Source organism: Cyprinus carpio, unplaced genomic scaffold (assembly GCF_018340385.1).
Source record: "Cyprinus carpio isolate SPL01 unplaced genomic scaffold, ASM1834038v1 S000006565, whole genome shotgun sequence".
In the NCBI taxonomy this organism is placed as follows: Eukaryota; Metazoa; Chordata; class Actinopteri; order Cypriniformes; family Cyprinidae; genus Cyprinus; species Cyprinus carpio.
The window spans coordinates 105,359-123,209 of record NW_024879227.1 but is presented as its reverse complement, the minus strand read 5'-3'; the positions used below and the strand labels follow the sequence as shown (position 1 = coordinate 123,209).

The 17,851-nt window shown below is 39.1% G+C and overlaps 1 pseudogene; it reads left to right on the top strand.

Annotated features, from left to right (window-relative positions):
* The first annotated feature begins 14,118 nt into the window (after positions 1 to 14,118).
* Positions 14,119 to 16,987, top strand: LOC122144023 (annotated as a pseudogene).
* Positions 16,988 to 17,851: the final 864 nt, after the last annotated feature.

The window sequence follows — 17,851 nt, the reverse complement described above, 5'->3', positions numbered from 1 at the left end:
TTTCAATTACTGTTATAAACATGAGCCACGTCCAAAAGGTAAAGGGGGAGGTGTTACTTCAATTTATAACAATGTTTTCAGGATTTATCAGAGGGCAGGCTTCAAGTATAACTCGTTTGAAGTATTGGTGCTTCATATAACATTATCCAGAGAAACAAATGTTAATGATAAATCCCCTGTGATGTTTGTACTGGCTACTCTATACAGGCCACCAGGGCACCATACAGACTTTATTAAAGAGTTTGCTGATTTTACATCCGAGTTAGTGCTGGCTGCAGATAAAGTTTTAATTGTTGGTGATTTTAATATCCATGTTGATAATGACAAAGATGCATTGGGATCAGCATTTATAGACATTCTGGACTCTATTGGGGTTAGACAACACGTCTCAGGATCTACTCATTGTAGAAATCATACTCTAGATTTTAATACTGTCACATGGAATTGATGTTGATGGTGTTGAAATTATGCAGCCAAGCGATGATATCTCAGATCATTCTTTAGTTTTGTGCAAACTTCATATAGCTAAAACTGTAAATTCTACTTCTTGTTACAAGTATGGTAGAACCATCACTTCTACCACAAAAGACTGCTTTGTAAGTAATCTTCCTGATGTATCCCAATTCCTTAGCATGTCCTAAACCTCAGATCAACCTGATGATGTAGCAGAAACTATGGACTCTCTCTTTTCTAGCATTTTAAATACAGTTGCTCCTTTACGCTTAAGGAAGGTTAAGGAAAAACAGTCTGACACCGTGGTATAATGAGCACACTCGCACCCTAAAGAGAGCAGCCCGGAAAATGGAGCGCAGCTGGAGGAAAACAAAACTAGAGGTATTTCGTATTGCTTGGAGGAAGTGAACCTATCCTACAGAAAAGCATTAAAAACTGCTAGATCTGATTACTTTCCGTCTCTTTTAGAAGAAAACAAACATAACCCCAGGTATTTATTCAATACAGTGGCTAAATTAACGAAAAATAAAGCATCAACAAGTGATGACATTTCCCAACATCATAGCAGTAATGACTTTATGAACTACTTTACTTCTAAAATCGATACTATTAGAGATAAAATTGTAACCATTCAGCCGTCAGCTACAGTATCGCATCAGACAGTGCACTACAGATCCCCTGAGGAACAGTTCCACTCATTCTCTACTATAGGAGAGGAAGAATTGTATAAACTTGTTAAATCATCTAAACCAACAACATGTATGTTAGACTCTATTCCATCTAAGCTCCTAAAAGAGATGCTTCCAGAAGTCATAGATCCTCTTCTGACTATTATTAATTCCTCATTGTTATTAGGATATGTCCCCAAAACCTTCAAAATGGCTGTTATTAAGCCTCTCATCAAAAAACCACAACTTGACCCCAAAGAACTAGTTATAGACCAATCTCGAATCTCCCTTTCCCAAGATACTAGATACTAGGTAGTATCCTCACAATTAAATTCCTTCTTAGAGAAAAATGGTATATGTGAGGATTTCCAGTCAGGATTTAGAACGTATCATAGTACTGAGACTGCTCTCCTTAGAGTTACAAATGACCTGCTCTTATCATCTGATCGTGGTTGTATCTCTCTATTAGTGCTATTGGATCTTAGTGCTGCGTTTGACACTATTGACCACACCATTCTTTTGCATAGACTAGAACACTTTTTTGGCATTAATGGAAGTGTATTAGCATGGTTTAAATCGTACTTATATGACCGCCATCAATTTGTAGCAGTGAATGGAGAGGTATCATATCGATCACAAGTGCAGTATGGAGTACCTCAAGGCTCAGTACTAGGGCCGTTACTCTTCACGCTTTAGATGTTACCCTTGGGAAATATGATCAGGAAACACGGTGTTAGCTTTCACTGTGTCAGGGACCAGTCAAGCTCGGTCCCATCCATCTCACAACGATTACATTCACCTGAATCCTAAGTACCCGCACCTGTTCACCATCAGCAACCTCATCACAGAAACAGTATAAAACACTCACCACAGCCTCAGTTCAGTGTCAAGCCTCCAACAGGAACGGACCATCGAATGTTGTCTCAAGACCAACCGAAGCACCGCAGATTCTACGACGTAACGTATACTTACCTTTGAACACTAACCTCTGTGTCATTATTCTACTGTCTCCAGAATTCCTGAGCACTACCCCGTGGCCTGAAATCCAGCGATTCCCCAACTCTCCTGTGTTGTCTCCGAGCCTGCTTGAAGTCTCCGTTTCTGAGAGTGATCTGTGGAAGAGACAAGTACTGTCGATCTGTGACTGAGTGGCATTGAGATCTGCTAAAGACTTACTCACCTGCTTACACCCCGCACTGAGTGATTTGCACCGAACCTGCACCTGAAAACCTTGCATACCTACCTTGCCTTCACACCCTTGTAAATAAAGCACTGTGTTTGGATTCACTCACCTCTGGCTCTTGTCTATGTCCTGACACACTGTTATGCTGATGATACTCAGCTCTATATTTCTTCGCTGCCCGGCGAAACATACCAATTTGAAAAACTAACGGAATGCATAGTCGATATAAAAAACTGGATGACAAGTAATTTCTTACTGCTAAATTCTGAAAAAACAGAGGTGTTAATTATAGGACCTAAAAGGTCTGCATGTAATAACCTAGAACGCTGTCTAAGACTTGATGGCTGCTCTGTGAATTCTTCGTCATCAGTTAGGAACCTAGGTGTGCTATTTGATAGCAACCTTTCCTTAGAAAGCCACGTTTCTAGCATTTGTAAAACTGCATTTTTCCATCTCAAAAATATATCTAAATTACGGCCTACGCTCTCAATGTCAAATGCAGAAATGTTAATCCATGCGTTTATGACCTCAAGGTTAGATTATTGTAATGCTTATTGGGTGGTTTTTCTGCACGCTTAGTAAAAAAACTCCAGTTAGTCCAAAATGCAGCAGCTAGAGTTCTTACTAGAACCAGGAAGTATGACCATATTAGCCTGGTTCTGTCAACATTGCATTGGCTTCATATCAAACATCATATAGATTTTAAAATCTTGCTTATTACTTATAAAGCCCTGAATGGTTTAGCACCTCAGTATTTGAACGAGCTCTTGTTACATTATAGTCCTCCACGTCCGCTCCCGTTCTCAAAACTCTGGCAATTTGATAATACCTAGAATATCAAAGTCAACTGCGGGCGGCAGATCCTTTTCCTATTTAGCGCCCAAACTCTGGAATAACCTACCTAACATTGTTCGGGAGGCAGACACACTCTTGCAGTCTAAATCTAGATTAAAGACCCATCTCTTTAAACCTGGCTTACCCATAAACACAACTAATACACTTCTAATATCCAAACCGTTAAAGGATTTTTAGGCTGCATTAATTAGGTAAACCGGAAACCGGGAACCCTTCCCATAACACCCGATGTACTTGGGATATCATTAGAAGAATGGCATCTACGCTAATATTAGTCTGTTTCTCTCTATTCCGAGGTCACCATAGCCACCAGATCCAGTCTGTATCCAAGTCAGAGGGTCACTGCAGGTCACCCGGATCCAGTACGTATCCAGCCCAGATGGTGGATCAGCACCTAGAAAGGACCTCTACAGCCCTGAAAGACAGCGGAGAACAGGACAAGTAGAGCCCCAGAGACAGATCCCCTGTAAAAGACCTTGTTCTCAGACGACCACTGGGACAAAGACCACAGGAAACAGATGATTCTTCTGCACAATCTGACTTTGCTGCAGCCTGGAATTGAACTGCTGGTTTTGTCTGGTCAGAGGAGAACTGGCCCCCCTTTGTTTCTCCATTCTGTCACCGATGGAGTTTTGGTTCCTTGCCGCTGTCGCCTCTGGCTTGCTTAGTTGGGGACACTTCATTTACAGTGATATCGTTGACTTGATTGCAAATTATTGCACAGATACGATTTAAATTGAACTGAGCTGCATGATGACATCACTGAATTCAATGATGAACTGCCTTTAACTGTCATTTTGCATTATTGACACTAATTAATGTTGTTCAGTTGCTTTGACGCAATCTTTTTTGTTTAAAGCGCTATATAAATAAAGGTGACTTGACTTGACTTGACTAGATAACAAATGATTGCAAAGATACTATTTAAACTGAACTGAGCAGGATGATGACATCACTGAATTCAATGATGAACTGCCTTTAACTGAAAAATTAGTGTTTACTATTGTCATTTTGCATTATTGACACACCATTTTCCTATTTAATGTTGTTCAGTTGCTTTTACACTATCTGTATTGCTAAAAGCGCTATATAAATAAAGGTGACTTGACTATTTGTAAACTACTGCCAGTTTCTGCCTCTCAAAGAGAAAATCTGAGTATTGTGTGTAAAACGAGCAATCAAATCAGATCAGATTTTTATTTTTTTTGGAAATGTCATAGAAATAGTAAAATAGTGATTTTAAGAATTTTTACCAAAAATTAATATATATATATATACTATATAGATATATATATATTATATATAAATATATATATATATATATATATAAATTGTCGATTGATTTTTAAAAATCTTGGAATTATCATACAAAAAGTAAAATATTGATTTGAATGATTTTGAACACACAAAAAATAAATTATCAATAAAAAAAAATCTCTGAAATTTCATACAAATAGTAAAATATTGATTTTAATTATTTTTAACACACAAAACAATTATATATAAATTGATTTTAAAAAATCTTGGAAATGTCACAAATCGTAAAATGCTGATTGCGCAGAAAAAAAAAAATATTAATAGTTTAAGAAAATTTTGGAAATGTCATACAAACAGTAAAATATTGATTTCATACTCTTTAATTAGTCAACTAAAACTTTCTACAAAGTATTGTTTCAGTAAAAATTTTGATTTTCGGATTGACATGTAAAATCTATCTATAATTTGATGTTGGATTTTTTTTTTTCCTAGTAAAAAACACTGCAATATTTTTGGTTTTATATATATAACTTCAAAAACAATATTTTTACAGTATCTATCTATAAATAGATATAAAATGATTTAAATATGGTGGTTTAAATGAAATACTATATACTGTATGTACATACATATATACATACATACATACATCATTTTATATTAAGTTTCACAAGTAATTACAAATGAACAGAAAGTAACATGAAATTTTGGTAGAAGGCAGAAAGACTTTTTGCATCCAAGTGTTTATTGATATACTGTTATTATATAAGAGTAAACACACAAACAGTTCCTGTAATAAGAGACAGACGTGATGGAGAACGTGTGTGTGTGTGTGTGTGTGTGTGTGTGTGTGGGCGGGTTTATATGGTTTATGAGGACACAAATTTGTATAATGACATGGTTATGACATAGGTATTACAATGAGGAGGTGGTTTATGAGGACATTTTCAGTGTCCCCGTAATTCAAAAGGCTTATAAATCATTCAGAATGAGTTTTTCTGAAAATCCAAAAATGCACAAAGTTTCCTGTGAGGGTTAAGGTTAGGTGTAGGGTTGGGGTAGGGCAATAGAAAATACAGTTTGTACAGTATAAAAACCATTACGCCTATGGAGAGTCCCCATAAACCACATAAACCCGGCTGTGTGTGTGTATGTGTGTGTGTGTGTGTGTGTGTGTGTGTGTGTGTGTGTGTGTGTGTGTGTGTTTGTGTGTGTGTGTGTGTGTGTGTGTGTGTGTGTGTGTGAGTGTGTGTTTCCCTGCGGAGGACAAACTAATGAAGGCTTTCCTGTGGAAACGTCACTGAAGACCAAAGCAGACTCCAGCAGAAGCTCATGGAAAGCGTAAATCATTCAGCAGCTGATGATCTGCTAAAAGATACGGAGCACAACCTCTTCAATGTTTCAGTCACTTCTGATAGAAAGAAAAGAGTCACGTTTGTTATTTGACTTATTTGATCATGCTGTGATGCTCCTTGCGCTTCTTCTGAATCTTTTCCAAGTTCTTTTAAAGGAATAACTGAAAATGTAAATTCTGTCATCATTTACTCATCTCATGTCCTTTCAAACCCGTCTGCAGTGGTTTCTTCCTACAACAGTTCAGTGATCACTTCTGTCAAGCACCATATTTGTAATATTTCACATGAATTATTTTTATTGTATTTACTTTAAAAAAAAAGTATATATATATGATGGATGGATGCACTTTATTGGACTTCTTTGTACTATTGAAAAATAACACCCATTCACTGTCATTGTAAAGCTTGGAAGAGCAAGGAAATTTTTTTAATTTAACTCCGATTGGATTCATCTGAAAGAAGAAAGCCATATACACCTCGGATGCCTTGAGGATGAGTAAATTATGGGCTAATTTTCATTTTTGGGTGAACTTTCCCTTTAAAACCATATTCGATTACAGCGATTTAAACAACTCAGGAAAAATTGAATACTGTCCAGTAGGGGTGCGACGATAAATCGATATGATTTTCTGAATGCATCACGATTCTCTCTGGAATCGATTCGGAGCTTAGTTTTTAACAGCAGATGGCACTCTAGGCTAGTTTTTAACCGCAAAATAAATGCTCGCGAAGAAGAGCGCTGAGTAACGTAAATCATTGCTATCACTTTTTATCAATTTAACACATCGTCGCTGAATAAAAGTTTTAATTTCTTAAAAAAAAAAAAAAAAAAAAAAAAGAATAAAAATGTACTGACCCCAAACTTTTGACCTGTAGTGTATATTGTTAGAAAATAATTCTATTTTAAATAAACACTCTTCTTTTTAACTTTTTATTCATCAAAGAATCCTGAAAAAAAGTGTCACAGGTTCAAAAAAGAAAATTAAGCAGCAAAACAGTTTCCAGCACTGATAATAAATCATCATATTAGAATGATTTCTGGAGATCATGTGACACTGAAGACTGGAGTAATGATGCTGAAAATACAGCTGCGCATCACAGAAATAAATTACAGTTTTATGTATATTAAAATAATAATATTTAATAATAATATTTCACAATCTTAATTTTTTTCCTGTATTTTTCATCAAATAAATGCAGCCTTGATGAGCAGAAAAAACTCCTGTAAAAACATTAAAAATCGTTCTGACCGGTAGTGTATATACAGTATGTTCACCATATCAAACGCATGTGCAATATAAGCACTGACAGAGAAAGTGACGCCACACAGATCAGTGAGCAGGAAGTCACTGAGAGGCTCTTCAGATGAACTTTCGAACACTAAGAGCATCTGTTCCGTTCTGCATCCCACGAAGTCATCGACGAGCAGCAGACGCACTCCTGACCAACAACACACCACCTGAAACATTAGACACGAACAACACAACACATCTGAATAAACCTCATTCCTGTAAGTAACATCGCAGAAAGAATGAGACTTATTTAAAGGGGTCATATGATGCTATTATAAAGATCATTATTTTGTGTATGTGGTGTAACAGAATATGTTGACATGCTTTAATGTTAAAAAAACACATTATTTTTCAAATACTTTATTGTAGGTCCTCTATGCCCCGCCTCTGTCTAGCTCTGTAGCTGATTTTGTTGTGATTGTGAAACTGTGCATTACAATTAGCCGAACACCGCAAGCACTCTATGGAAATGTAACGCCCCTTTCCATAATCGCGAGCTTCAACTTTCAAAACAAATGTAAAGACAGTTAATAATGTCCTTAGTTTTACCATCAGTTCAAGCCCGAAAGAGGAACAGAGTCGCGTGACAGACACAGTGATGAAGCTCGTATGTGTTTGCAGTACACAAGCCACGGACGGTTAAGACAGCTGACTCCACTGTGTGACCCTGTCTCTATCTCTCATTCGTGCGCACGCACACACACACGCGACGCGCAAAACTCTACATTTGAACAGTCAATAGCAAATACTTAAACTAATAACAAAACATACTTACAGTTTCTGATTCAGAAGCACCAGATAGATTGTCGTAGCAAAGTCAGAATTACCTCCTCTCCTAGGTTCACGAAACGGAGAGCATAAGTCTAAGTGGACGTCCATGACATGTGGAGTCCCACAAGGCTCAATTCTTGCACCGCTCTTGTTTAGCCTGTATATGCTCCCACTAAGTCAAATAATGAGAAAGAAATTGCCTATCACAGCTATGCTGATGATACACAGATTTACCTAGCCTTATCACCAAATGACTACAGCCCCACTGACTCCCTCTGCCAATGTATTGATGAAATTAATAGTTGGATGTGCCAGAACTTTCTTCAGTTAAACAAGGAAAAAACTGAAGTTATTGCATTTGGAAACAAAGATGAAGTTTTCAAGGTGAATGAGTATTTTGACTCTAGGGGACAAACAACTAAAAATCAAGTCAGGAATCTTGGTGTGATTCTGGAGACAGACCTTAGTTTCAGTAGTCATGTCAAAGCAGTAACTAAATCAGCATACTATCATCTAAAAAACACTGAAAGAATTAGATGTTTTGTTTCCAGTCAAGACTTGGAGAATCTTGTTCATGCCTTTATCACCAGCAGGGTGGATTATTGTAATGGTCTCCTCACCGGCCTTCCCAAAAAGACCATTAGACAGCTGCAGCTCATCCAGAACGCTGCTGCCAGGATTCTGACTAGAACCAGAAAATCTGAGCATATCACCCCAGTCCTCAGGTCCTTACACTGGCTTCCAGTTACATTTAGGATTGATTTTTAAAGTACTTTTACTCGTTTATAAATCACTCAGTGACCTAGGACCAAAATATATTGCAGATATGTTCACTGAATATAAACCTAACAGACCACTCAGATCATTAGGATCGAGTCAGTTAGAAATACCAAGGGTTCACACAAAACAAGGGGAGTCCGCCTTTAGTTACTATGCTGCACACAGTTGGAATCAGCTTCCAGAAGAGATCAGATGTGCTAAAACATTAGTCACATTTAAATCTAGACTCAAAACTCATCTGTTTAGCTGTGCATTTATTGAATGAGCACTGTGCGATGTCCGAACTGATTGCACTGTATTTTACGTATTCACTGTATTTTATGTAAAATCATTTTCTATTTTTAACTGTTTTAAATTAATTTTAAATAAGTCAATTTTTAAATCATTTCCAAAGTTTTAAAATTGCTTGTTTTATTTTTGTTATTATTTTTCTTCATGGTTATTTTACTTTCTTTTATGTAAAGCACTTAGAATTACCATTGTGTACGAAATGTGCTATATAAATAAACTTGCCTTGCCTTGCCTTGCCTTGCCTTGCCTATAAAATGCGTTGCTGTTCTGTTGTAAGTAATCTTAAAGATTCCTAAATGCATCTACTTTCGGTAGGCCAAATAAAGTGCTTTTGCTTTCTCCTAGATACACACAGCATCTCCCTGACATGACTGCTTCAACACTAACTGTGTTACTGAAACCACGCCTTCTTTCTTTGCATGAACATCTGGACGGCATTACGCAAATAATTCCACATAGCGACGTAGAGATGTGGGGGTGTGTTAGAACGAGCTGTTTTAGGGGGGTGTGGTTGACTCTTAACTTTTATAAAGAATATCTCTTTGGATTTGAGACTTTAGTCTTTGCAACTTTACAGAACTTCTTTATTCACCAAGAGCTTGTAACACTCCAAAGAGAAAGGAAAAATTGAAATTGCAGCATATGACCCCTTTAATATACTGAATGCTTATTATTTACATCATTTCTGTTCGTTTTTATTTTTTTAATTATTATTTTCCTATTTAACACTTTAAAGGGGTGGTTGATTGCAATTTCACTTTTTTAACGTTAGTTAGTGTCTAATGTTTACTGTTTGAGCATAAACAATATCTGCAAAGTTACGAAGCTGAAAGTTCACTGCAAACGAAGATATCATCTTTTAAAATTCTGGCAGTTTAATGTCTACAAAAACGGCTGGTAGGAACTACAACAAGTTACTTCCAGGGTTCGTGATGTAACAAACCCAGATAAACCCCACCCCCGGGAAAAGCCAGCAAAGGGGGCGGGGCCATGCTGCGCTGCTTTAGAGAAGAGGAAGAGGAAACTAGAGGTGCATGTAAAAATCTATTCATATATGAATCGCAATTCTGTCTTATTCACAAGTTTCAAAATCAATGTTCTAAAGCAGCGGTTCTTAATACTGTTCATCTGTCTCTCTCTCTCTCTCTTTCTCTCTCTCAGCTCCAGCAATGAACTGTTACAATTATACACTTATTTTCACTTAGCATTAAACATGGACACTTCCTCCAGTGAAAAAGTGTGAATCACTAGTTTTCTCTGGCGAAGAGGAAGTTTGCCAATAAAATGGACTGAAATATTCTCTCTCATCTCGTATGGCAACACAAACTCAGCATGAAGCTTCGCATCTGTGGTCGTGTATACGGAGTAAAGCATGTATTTAAAAGATGTCCTCACACAGTTTTAGCAAAACACAAGGCGCTTTTCGTCTCTGTTGAACATCCAAAGCCAAGCGACAATGAACGAAGTCTGTTTCTGCACAGCTGTCCTTGTGAATTACAGACGAGCCGCGGTCTCTGATGGAGAAGCTCTGCGAGTCTCGGTCGAAGGACAGACTGTAGAAAGAAACCTCTGAGGCTTTGCGATGATCTTGGGTTTTTTGAACTCAAACTCTTGCACTGGAAAGCAACCACATCTCCGAAGAACGCAAGCATTCTGAAGTGCTCTTCTGCTGCCATCGCCTTGCGATTTGAAGACAAATCTGACCAAAAGAAGGTCAAAAGAAGCTTTTTTTATGGAACAACAATTTTCCAAAGATATAACACCAAGTCATTTACCGATGAACTCACGAAAGACATTTGGTGCGAGCTGAGTCTGTCTGGTCTCAGATCGTTTGGTTTGGTGTCCAAATATGAAAAGCTTGAGAAGGTTGGAAGCATCAAAAAGTTGGTAGATTAACCACATGAAGCCTAACATATGAAATAATAGTCAGAGAAATCCCATTTTATTATATATTTTTATTATCTATCTCTGTCTATCTATCTGTCTATCTATCTAGCAACTAGCCTAAGACATGCTATCAATGTACTAATTCAAGCTAACAACATTCTAATCAATGGTATGTGTTAAAACATGCTAGCAATGTATTAAACCATGATAAAAACATGCTAACAGTGTGTTAAATCATGTTAACAATGTGCTAATTGCGCTAGAAACACGCTAACAACATGCTATCAACATCTATCTAATCTATGTAAATTTTCAAACTTCAAGCTTTTACAGCTGCTTCCCCAGCTAACAATTTAGCCCTTAGGACTAAAGAGAAGTCCCACATCGTCACAGTCCTAGGGCGAGGTGGGTTAACCTCCGAGCACCCTTTAGGAACTTAACGACCAAGTTGTTTCTGCTGATTGTCCAGCCAGCCACTAGAGAATGGATCGCCACAATGGCTGCCACATAGACTTTGAGTGTGGATGGGGTGCAGCCCTTATCCAACAGCTCTTGAAGAAAGGTTAGCATATGGGACACAACACAAGAATCCCATTCCACCTGAGATGGCTGAGGAAGTTTGGAATGAGCCCCAGCATCCTCAGATCATTCTACGCCTGCACTGTGGAGAGGATCCTGACTGGCTGCATCACTGCCTGGTTTGGAAACAGCACCGCTGGCAGCCGCAAAGCTTTGCAAAGGATCGTGCGAGCGGCCTGCCACATTGTTGGAGGTGAGCTTCCCTCCCTCCAGGACATCTACACCAGGCGGTGTATAAGGAAAGCCCGGAGGATCATCAGGGACTCCAGCCACCTGTCCCACAGACTGCTCTCTCCGCTGCCCTCAGAAAGATGTCTCTGCAGCATCCGATTCCGCACTAGCCAACTGAGGGATAGCTTTTTCCCTCAGGCTATAAGACTAATGAACAGTCAGCACTAATACACCCTACAGCATACTCCCACAACACGGTACGCTATACACTGCACAACAGTTCATTACTGGACTATACATACACACTGCATTTAATACAATAATCTATCTGCTCTCACTGGATACCATCCAATGCACACCCATGACATTTTGCGCATCCAGTTCATGTATAATCTGTTGCACCTTTGCATATTTTATGTGTATATATGTCTACATAATGTAGAATGTGTACATACTGTGTATAATGTGTATTGCTAACTGTAAGTATGTACATACTGTGTATAATGTGTATTGCTAACTGTAAGTATGTCTAATAGTACACTGTGTGTACTGAGTATATGTATGTGTATATTGCACATTGTGATCTGTTGAAGTCTGTATGTGTATATGTAAATTGTTCTGCACTCTCTGGAGCACGCTCCCAAGAATTTTACTCACTAAGGCACATGTGCTGTGGTGATGTGACAATAAAAGTGATTTGATTTGAGAATTTGGGTCCTGGCTTCGTGCTGAACACCAGTCACAGAAGACTGACCACTTGAGAGCGTAGAGACGTCTTGCAGACGGAGCTCTAGCCTCTAAAATGGTGTTGGTGACTCTCGCGGGGAGCTGCAGCAGCTGAATCATCTCCAGGAACCTAGCTTGGTTCCTCCAGAGTGGGGCCACCAGGAGGAGAGAACATTTCATTTCCCTGACTCGCCTAATAACCCGAGGGAGCAGAGCAATTGGAGGGAATGCATATAGACGGCTTCTGAGGCTCTGCTTCCAGCACCACACGAGGGCGTTGACTGTGGCGCTTCAGGAAGGGGTAATTCCTGGCTGCCCGGGGCCACTGTTGATGCCCAGGCTCCAGCTTTGTTGGGGACTGAGGTGGCGCCAGCTTGACAAACTGCTGGATGGATGTGGTCTTGGGGTGACTTGTAACAGCCACTGAGGTGGGGTACTGAGGTGGGGGGCAGAAAATGACACAGCGCTTGCAATGTCTTTTGAGCCTCTGTAAAACGCTCTGTGAACCTGTCCATGGCAGGGCAGAACAGTTCCTTGGGCAAGACTGCGGAGTCAAGGAAGGCCATCTTCTCGGCGTCCCTTATCTCCATGAGGTTGAGCCATAGGTGGTGCCAGCACCACCAGACTGACCATGGCCTTGCCGATCTCCCGAACAGTCGCCTTGGTAGTGACGTCAACCTGCAGGGCTTAGATGGATGCGCAGCAGTCTTGAGACCTCTAGTAGATGGTGGGCCGAGGTGAGCAGCCACCGCCTCATCGAGAGTGGCCCAGACAAGCTATGCACTCACTGTGCCCATCTGACTAAGCACTCACAGCACAACATTTGAAAGTACATCATGAAATTTGCACTTTTTGAAATTTGCTTTTGCTCCGGGGAGGGCCGGATGGCTGCAGGGGAAAGCTCTCTTCCGCTGCTGGGGCTCTTCAACAGTGGTGAGCAGGTGAACGCTTTCCTTTATTCTTATTCTTCAGCATAGGGTCAGCGAAGAGATGGTCTCTTTCCTGAAGGAGAAGATTCTGATGAAATGGTGCTCTGAGCTGACTTATATAGAGGTCAGCTCCACACATTCTAGCAGAATGAATGAATGATGCATTTATATAGCGATTTTTTTAATGTGTGTTGTTGTACACCCAACAATCATGTGGGGGGGGGGTCTCTCCTCAACGGAAACCAGTGTGCAGCACCAAGTTGGATGATGCGACGGCAGCCACAGGACAACGGCGCCAGTGCGCTCACCACACACCCGCTTCAGGTGGATAGGAGAGAAAGTGAAAGAGCCAATCAAGTGGTAACTCATACACAACTTGAAGTGAACATTCGAAAGGGAATGTCTCTATTGTAATACAGCCTTCATTAATTCACCATCATCATCATCATCATCTCGCTTGTTCTGAATCAGATCTGAAGTCACTAATAATTTGCTACTTGAATACTTTTTCACCATACATTGTTTTAACATTATTACTTTTACTTCTAAATGAGTAATTATTTCTGTAGATACTCGTACTTGTACTTGAGTATAGTTTTTGGTTTCTCTATCCGCCTCTGCTCGCATCTCCAAACACAGAGGATCAGCACAATCAGCAGACGTGTGTTTATCTGTGATTCTCAGCATGTAAAGAAATCATCTAACATGACAGACCTGGAGAACTCTGAGAAATATAGAGCAATAACTAAAACATATGATCAATATTTGTGTTTTTCATTGTTCTCTTGTGTTTGATTTTAGGTTTTTTCGCATTATATTTGAGAAAGTTTCAGTGCAAGTTTCTTCTGAATGCATTTTACTGAAATTTAACTGAAGAAATCCTGTTGTCGTCAGACCTGTTTAAACACCCAAAGGTGATCAGAAACTCCACCCTCTTACAACACTTACCAGGAAGAGACGGACTTGTTATTTCTCCTTTCTGTCACTGATTTTCTTCTCTTTGACAAAAGCAAACAAGAATCAGCCATCAGTGGACAACGAAGAGAAAGACTTTGAAGAAGTGTATTTCTGAACAGACAGAAGATCTTTGTGATTCTCGAGGTTATTCATGTTTGAAACCGTCGTTCAGAAAGTGAAAGTAAAGTTTAGGTTGTTGGAGCTCAAACAGTGAAAATGGCTTCATCAGCTGAATATGACTATAATTGTCCCGTGTGCTGTGAAATCTTCAAGACTCCTGTTATTTTATCATGTAGTCACAGTGTCTGTAAAGAGTGTCTTCAACAGTTCTGGAGAACCAAGAAAACTCAGGAGTGTCCTGTCTGCAGGAGAAGATCCTCAAAAGAGTTTCCTCCATTAAATCTGGCATTACAAAACTTGTGTGAGTCGTTCCTGAAGGAGAGAAATGAGAGCCGTTCATCAGGATCTGAGGAGATCTGCAGTTTACACAGTGAGAAACTCAAACTCTTCTGTCTGGAGGACAAACAGTCCGTGTGTTTAGTGTGCAGAGATTCACAGAAACACGTCAGTCACACATTCAGACCCATCAGTGAAGTTGTTCCTTCATATAAGGTAGGACAAATGTCTCTTGTTTCATATGTAAAGAACAATAAGTCATAAACCGAGATATCATCACATTCATGCACTCAGTATTTCTCTCTGCTGTTTTACTCAACTTCATAAACTCTGCTCTGATTTGTTCTGTGTTTGTGTACTAAAGTGTAGTCACTGGGTAAGTGATCAAATTCATACTGCTGAAAAAGTTCTATTAAAGTGTATTTTCTTTTTACTCAGGTTGTGTTTGATTTATCTTTACTTTTAATTTCTGTTTAAATTTAGTGTGAGATATACACAAAAACACAGCACTGTATGATCACTGTATTCTCTTCTCTTCACTGTAATCTGGTGTTTTATGTATTTTTATTCAATTCTAGGAGGAGCTCAATACAGCACTGAAGTCCTTACAGGAGAAACTTGAACAGAGAGAAAAAATGAAAGGAGAGTTTGAGAAAACAGCTGAACACATCAAGGTGAGGAAACAGAATCAAGAGTCATTTTCAGTACAGCTGTAGCATCACTAAACACAATTATGATTTGTTATATTTAATATAATGATTTCCAGTTGATTATTTTTGTAAATGACGAGCAGCAGTCTGCTTCTGGATCTGTTATATGTCGGTGTCTGAGTTTTCTCTGGGATCTGAATGATGTGATGTGTTGATGTGTGTTGATGGAGATGATTGAAGTGAATGTGATTTGATTTCAGTCTCAAGCTGAGCACACAGAGCGTCAGATTAAACAGCAGTTTGAGAAGCTTCATCAGTTTCTCAGAGATGAAGAAGAAGCTACAATCACTGCACTGAGAGAGGAAGAGGAGCAGAAGAAGCAGATGATGAAGGAAGGAGAAGATGGAGGAGATGAACACACACACCATCTCAGCTCTTTCACACACCATCAAAGACATGGAGGAGATGATGAAAGCCAGTGACGTCTGCTTTTCTGAAGGTCTGATTTCAGATCATCCATTGATTGATTGATTGATGATTGATTGAGTTCTTGATGATCATGGTGTGTGTTGTTCTGCAGGAGTTTTCCAGTCTCGATGGAAAGGTGAGTGATCTGCTGGTGTCCTCTGCTGCTGTCTCTGCTTCTGATCCAAAGCCACTGCAGTTCTGATCCTGAATGTTCTTCCAGAGTCCAGATCTCATCACAGCCGGATCCACAGACTCCTTCTGGAGCTTTGATTCATGTGCCGCGTTACTTGGGCAACCTCCCCTTCAGAGTCTTGGAAGAAGATGCAGGACATCGTCCAGAAACAGTGAGTCTGGAGAAGATCTGTGCTGTTACACACACCACTGGAAATGACGCATGAGGGAATATTTACAGATTTCAGCATTTATGTGTGAATAAACCAGATGAGCTGCTACAACCAAAATGAGCCGAAAAACAATAGAAGAACAACTTTGGGTCCACATGATATTTACAGTTACAGTGATACAGCAGATCTCAGTTCAGTTTGATTGATCGGCAAATCTAAAATATTTACTGTAACAAACACTGACAGTGATCAGAGGAGAATGTCTGATGTGTTTGATCAATAGCACGATTGTCATATTTCATAATAATCTGTGTGTGGTTCACTCTTGATCATTATATGAACATCAGAATAAAAGCAGCTGTTGATTGTGTCTCATCAGCTCCTGTGATTCTTTCTGGATCCAAACACTGCAGATCCCACTTCTCATCCTGTCTGATGATCTGACCAGTGTGAGACTCAGTGGGAACAATCAACCTCTTCCTGATAATCCAGAGAGATTTGACTCTTATCCTTGTGTTCTGGGTTCAGAGGGTTTTAACTCAGGAACACACTGCTGGGATGTGGAGGTTAAAGAGAGTCGATACTGGAGTCTTGGAGTAACTACAGCATCAAACCAGAGGAAGGGATGTGTTTTCTTTGACACTGATGTCTGGAGTGTGCAGCACAGATGTTCTGATCGGTTAGGTTTTCCTGTTAAACAGAAGCTTGAGCGTGTGAGAGTTGATCTGGACTATGACAGAGGAACAGTGTCATTCTCTGATCCTGTAACTAACACACATTTACACACATTCACAACCACCTTCACTCACACACTCTTTCCTTTCTTCTATACTCGTTTCTCTCTGAGGATCTTATCGTTCAATAGTCAGTAAATGTTACTCCTTTAGTTCTGGATCCACCTGCTTTCATCTTTTACACTCATCATGTCTCCAATATTCAATCCATATCACAATTTCATTATTTAATCAACTTGAGACTAAATGAATAGTTTATTTGTTTAAGTTATGTTGTTTAGGTTATATTTTTGATTTTGTTTGTTTTTTTATTTGATTTAGATATGGGTTGGTTGAGTGTGGAGTGTTCTTAAGTTCGGCCGCTGGATCATCTTATGCTTGGATGATCAGTTTGACAACATTTGATAAGTAAGTCACAGAAAGATTGCTCTCAGTTTATGATATTAATAACCGCTGACCGTATTAATTACAGTGTAGTAGGATTTGCACTCGAATGTCAACATTCACTAACATTAGAAACAAATAAATCAACAATTGACAGTGAAAATTTTATTTTTTGGTCAAGATGGTAAATAGTTTATGTTTATAGCAAGTTCAAGGAGATGCCCATATGTTTGGATTGTTTGGAAGCGTAATAATGAAATATTTTAGTTACATCACTGCTCACAAAGAAGTATGAAAGATACACCGGTGACGTCAGAGCTGCACTTCTCTCAAATGTCAAAGATAAAATATAGTCAAGAAAACCTTTTTGCCAAATGTATGACAGAAATGTTTGCACTGAATTATGTTCTTAGGGTCTCCGCGGGTCTTTAAAAGACATTAAAAATAAATAAAAACTGTTAAGTGGTACAAGAAAGTCTTAATTATGATTTCAAGAGGTGTTTCTGTACAGTCAAGTGTCTTATTTATGTCTGTTTAGTTTCTCTGCAGCTGCAGCGTCCTCTGCTGGACAGAACACATTCACCAAGAGAGTGTTTATAAAGACAATCATTAATATCATCCTCGGCTTCTTTTTTTTTATGATGATGATTTTGTTCAAACAGGATGAAACATTTGAAGTAACACAAACCAACTAAAACCACAGAACATCACAGAAGTCTTC